Source organism: Coenobita brevimanus, chromosome 35 (genome assembly GCF_032717465.1).
Source record: "Coenobita brevimanus isolate Jiangsu-jjx chromosome 35, ASM3271746v2, whole genome shotgun sequence".
Classification (NCBI taxonomy): Eukaryota; Metazoa; Arthropoda; class Malacostraca; order Decapoda; family Coenobitidae; genus Coenobita; species Coenobita brevimanus.
In genome coordinates, this window is record NC_136988.1 from 10,392,825 (window position 1) to 10,398,175 (window position 5,351).

Below are 5,351 nucleotides of genomic sequence, written 5' to 3' on the forward strand. Positions count from 1 at the left end.
CATTTACTTCCCAAGGCAGTAACCATATACCATCATTTTACGTCTAGTGGTCTAAAGCTGCTGGGGGGGAACGCATAGGGATGGTTGAGTTTTATTGTTCTCATAATGCCGCTCAGGGAAATACAAAGGTGGTCACCCTTTCCTTAAATGAGTATCTTAGTCTGGGGCCCCTGTGCTCCTGATGGTGTAGAAAGGGAATGGGTGATGGAGAGGTAGGTGGATAATTGCCGGTACGTGTGCTGGCTGCCAACTCTAACCGGATGTTGCCCCCAAAAGACCTAAGGGTATACATCCTCAGGCAGTACTTCTTTGATTTTCCCTGGAATGATTATTGCTTCCATGGCCGTGAGCCATTTGAGTGTGCCATGCGCATTACGGAGGTTATTCTCTCGGGCATGGAAGCATACATTCCTTTCTCATATCCTTTGACTAACGCAAGAAAGCCTTGGTTTAATCACTCTTGTTCTAATGCTGTCCGCAACAAGGAGAAGGCCTACAAAAGGTACCGGAGCCAACCCACCCCTGAATCACATAATCTTTACGTTTCTGCCCGGAATCGTGCTAAGTCTGTTCTTCGCTCTACTAAAAATAATTTCATCCATACTAAATGCTCTCAACTCTCCAACTCGAATTCTTCCCGCTCCTTCTGGCACCTTGTCAAAAATCTTTCTAACAACTTTACCTCATCATCCTTCCCTCCTCTTTTCTGCTCTGATGGTTCTGTAGCTATTTCTTCTACTGATAAAGCAGATCTCTTCGCACAGACTTTCTCCTCCAATTCCACCTTAGACGATTCCGGTGCTGTTCCTCCATCACTTCCCCCCTCTGACTTCCTCATGGCTGACATTAAAATTTCTTCAGTTGATGTATTTTCTGCTATCACTGGCCTCAGTACTAACAAGGCATATGGGCCTGATGGGGTCCCTCCTGTTGTTCTCAAGAACTGTGCTTCTGTGCTTACACCCTGCCTAGGCAAACTCTTTCGCCTTTGTCTGTCAACTTGTACCTTTCCTTCTTGCTGGAAGTTTGCTCTCATTCAGCCAGTCCCAAAGAAGGGTGACCACTCCCAACCCTCCAACTATCGTCCAATTGCTTTAACGACCTGTATTTCAAAAGTTTTCGAGTCAATTCTTAATAGAAAAATTTTAAGGCATCTTTCCTATCAAAACCTTCTTTCCGATCGTCAGTATGGGTTCCGTCAGGGACGCTCCACTGGCGATCTTCTCACCTACCTTTCAGACTCCTGGTCATCCTCCTTCCGGGACTTTGGCGAAAGCTTTGCCATTGCACTTGACATCTCAAAGGCTTTCGATCGAGTCTGGCATAAGTCTTTAATTTCCAAACTGCCCTCCTACGGTTTCTATCCTTCTATCTGTGCCTTCATCGCTAGCTTCCTTTCTGGTCGTTCTATAGCCGCTGTTGTAGACGGCCATCGTTCTTCTCCTAGATCTATCAACAGTGGTGTTCCTCAGGGCTCTGTCCTATCACCAACTCTCTTCCTTTTATTCATCAATGATCTTCTAAGTTGTACATCTAACCCTATCCACTCATACGCTGATGACACCGCCCTTCACCTTTCCATTCGGTTCCCGCAACGCCCATCTCAACAGTTACTTCAAGAAACAAGGGATGAGGCTATGGCACACCTAATGTCTGACTTGGCTCATATCTCTGACTGGGGTAAAAATAATATGGTTGTCTTTAATGCATCTAAGACTCAGTTCTTACACCTATCAACCCGACAAAATCTTCCACAGGTATACCCACTAATGTTTAATAATATTCAGCTTAATCCTGCATCATCCTTGAACATGCTTGGGGTTTCATTTACTCGGGACTTGTCTTGGAAAGATCATATTACATCTCTTGTAAAATCTGCTTCCAAGAGATTGGGTGTGCTAAGCCGACTCCGTTCTTTCTTTACCCCTGCACAATTGTTGACTCTATACAGGGGTTTTATCCGCCCCTGTGTGGAGTACAACTCTCATGTGTGGGGAGGCTTCCCACATACAGCTCTTCTCAATAGGGTGGAGTCAAAGGCTTTTCGTCTCATTAACTCTCCTCCTCTTACTGACTCCCTTCAACCTCTGTCTCTTCACCGCACTGTTGCATCTTTATCTCTTTTCTATCGCTACTTTAATGGTCACTGCTCCTCTGAACTGTCTGCTTGCATTCCTCCACCTCTACGACGGGCACGTAGCACCCGTCTGGCAGCAAACTCTCATCCCTTTTCTGTCCAACTCTCTAATGCAAGAGTTAACCGTTACTCCCAGTCTTTCATTTATGCAACAGGTCAGCTCTGGAACTGTCTCCCTCTGTCTGTATTTCCTGCTGCCTATGATCTCCAGTCTTTCAAACGTAGTGTGTCCAGGCATCTTAAAATGATCGGATCTTGAATTTGGCTCTCTTGTATTTTGTTTTTCTCTTGGAGGGAACTGTTACTGCGGGCTCATGGCCTTTGGTTCCTTCTTCCTCGCATAAAAAAACAAAAAAATCCACGAGATGGGTGGAGTGAACTGCTCACAGAGTGCCCTATACTGAAGAGGCAATCGGCTGCTCATCCTCGCCTTCATGGTCTGCAATGAATATACAGCTTTGGATCTTTACGAATAGATGAATTACATATTACAGACTGATAAACAGACTGACATACAGACAGACAGAGGGGAAAGACAGACAAACATATAGATAGATAGATAGATAGATGGATAGATAGATAGACAGGTAGTCAGAAAGGAATGTAGCTAAATAGACTCATAGACAGACAGACAGACAGATAGTTACATACAGTAGTTACGCCACCCATAATCTCTTCAGTTCAGTTATGTTCTTTCCCAGTTTGTTCTTGCTGCTTGCAGACGCTGTATTCACCTCTGGGAAGACTGGTCATTAACTTGTTCAGTACAATAAATCTTTCCTGAAATGGGAAGTAAATGTTTAAAGTGAGCAAAAGTAAAGTTTTAAAAAAGACGTTACCAGAATCAGGAAATAATATCTGCAGGCTGACGACCTCTTCTTTTTCTTCACAGCAGCTAACACCAGGCTATTTTATTCAGCCAAGGACCCCCTCCTTCCTGTGAAAGATTAATGCTAACGCTTGTAATATGAAAGTTCCTTCGTTAACCTGAACCACATCGTCTAGCGATAATGCAATAGAGTAGTAGTACTTGCACACCCAGGTTCAAATAATCAGGAACCCGGTGGACTGCAGGCTGATGACGCTCTGTTGCTGCAGCTCACTACCCTCGTTTCGGTTGGTAGGGAGAGAGCTAAGGGGGGGGGGTATTTATATGACCAGATAATTGGACTTCCCGATTAAATTAATGCCACCACAAGGCTTCCCTGTCCAGCATCAATCCAGTGATAATGAAATGAAAGAGACGGATAGAAAAAGGGAGAGAGAGAGAGAGAGAGAGAGAGAGAGAGAGAGAGAGAGACAGAGACAGAGACAGAGAATTAAAATACTTAAAAATTGTGCTGTTAACCACCACACCAAGAGGTAACCCTTAATTCATTCAATCCATTTTCTTACTATTTCCAGATGGTTAAATTCAACTCAGGAGAGAATTTTGAGCAATAGGGATAGATATGGCCTTCGCTGCTTCCTTCACATCTATGGTGCTCTCCTAAGCTGAATATTAGAAGCTGGTTGCGGGAAGAAAAAAGTACAAATAACGCCACTGGGCCAAAATGATTGAAGTCAGGTATACGATGATGCATTTATTTATATGATATTTGCCACCTACAGAGTGATAGTTAGGGAAAATATATATTAGCTTTATAGGAAAGAATACGTTACGGTGCTTGAATTAGGATGGTAAAAATTTTGCCTTGTCCAATTTTCTGTTGCGAGGACGGCTCAGGCTGCTTGTGTGAACAGTGAACACAGTTTGACTCTTCTTGAACTAGTTATCAACCTTGGACTCAATGGACGTTTAACCCTAGATAGGAAACCCTAAATGTGTGGAGACCATCAGGTAATCTCGGGTAAAATTAACCCGACGAGGGAAAAAAATGTGGAAACAGAGTTTTTGTATATATATTATTGTAAAAAACACAGTAATAAACTTTCACCATTATATTAAGTTTTTTTCCTAAAACCTTTGTGAACTGAAGTATGAAAATACTATCATGAATTCATTAAAAAAAACTATTTTTAGAAAAATCAAGAATATTTTGAAATTAAATTATTTCTAAGTTCAAGCTTAGATAGGCCCAATCCCGGTAGTGGCACAGATTGGTGATGGTTGACACGTCTTGTAGCCCAGAGCACAACCAAAAAAGGATGCAGAGTAAGTTCTGGTGAGGAAGCCAAAAACGACCAGAAATTTACACCTAGTAATTTTTTAGGTCATACCACGTTGAGTACACCGCTTCCCGTCCGATCAGCGAAGTTAAGCAACGTTGGGTCTGGTTAGTATTTGGATGGGTGACCGCCTGGGAACACCAGATGCTGTTGGCATAACGTTCTCCCTACGTGTCAAGTGGGGTTGGTGGAGGATTAGTGCCCCTCCCTGTAAAACAATTAACTCTAAGCCCTTGGCCACCCCGTTTGGGATACATGGTGTCCGGCAATGAATGAATGAAACAAATTTCTTGGGGGGGAGGGGGAGCGTCCTTACTAGTGGTTCACTGAACATCTCTGATGCAATAATCAATCGTCACTGTCACTTTGTGTATCACTATATATATATATATACTGTATATATATATATATATATATATTCATCAAAGTATGTCGTTAGTAAAAATTCACTATTTAGGAAACCGGGGTAGTTTCTACCCCAAATCGCCTTTGGAGCTCCATATTTAGGAAACCTATGGAGAGTGCCACTTGACATTCCACCCTCCTGTAATGTCTTGACGAACACTGAATGGCCCAGGCCGGAGGGACACGTGGCATCAGTACGACAAGTGAAAACACGATGGCCAGGGGTAGCAAACACTTCGGTTACATATCTAGGGTTAAAAGAATGCATAAAATGAGAAAAGAGTTATGTGGAGTGGAATTTATTGAGAGCAGATATTCGTATAGACATAGCCAAGCCATCTCCACAACACATCTTGTAATTAGTGAGCACAAGAAGGAAACAATTCCTCGCACTGCATGGATAAGGAAGGGAGTGATGGAGATGGCATTTAACTAGAGTATATATTTTAAATGGAACAAGAATATTTCTTTATACACAAGCCTAAAAGAATGGCAAAGAAAAAAGTGAGCTCTTTGAAATACTCCTAAGCAATAAAAAAAAAAAGCAAATTATCACTAGATATCACCAAAATATAGAGCTAGTTATACATCAGTTTTTTCTAGGTCTCGGGGTGTTTTGTTTTAAAGTGGTACAGGATGC

At 42.5% G+C, this 5,351-nt stretch overlaps 1 pseudogene; it reads left to right on the forward strand.

The window, feature by feature from the left end:
• Nucleotides 1–4,343: 4,343 nt before the first annotated feature.
• Nucleotides 4,344–4,462, forward strand: LOC145396271 (5S ribosomal RNA; annotated as a pseudogene).
• Nucleotides 4,463–5,351: the final 889 nt, after the last annotated feature.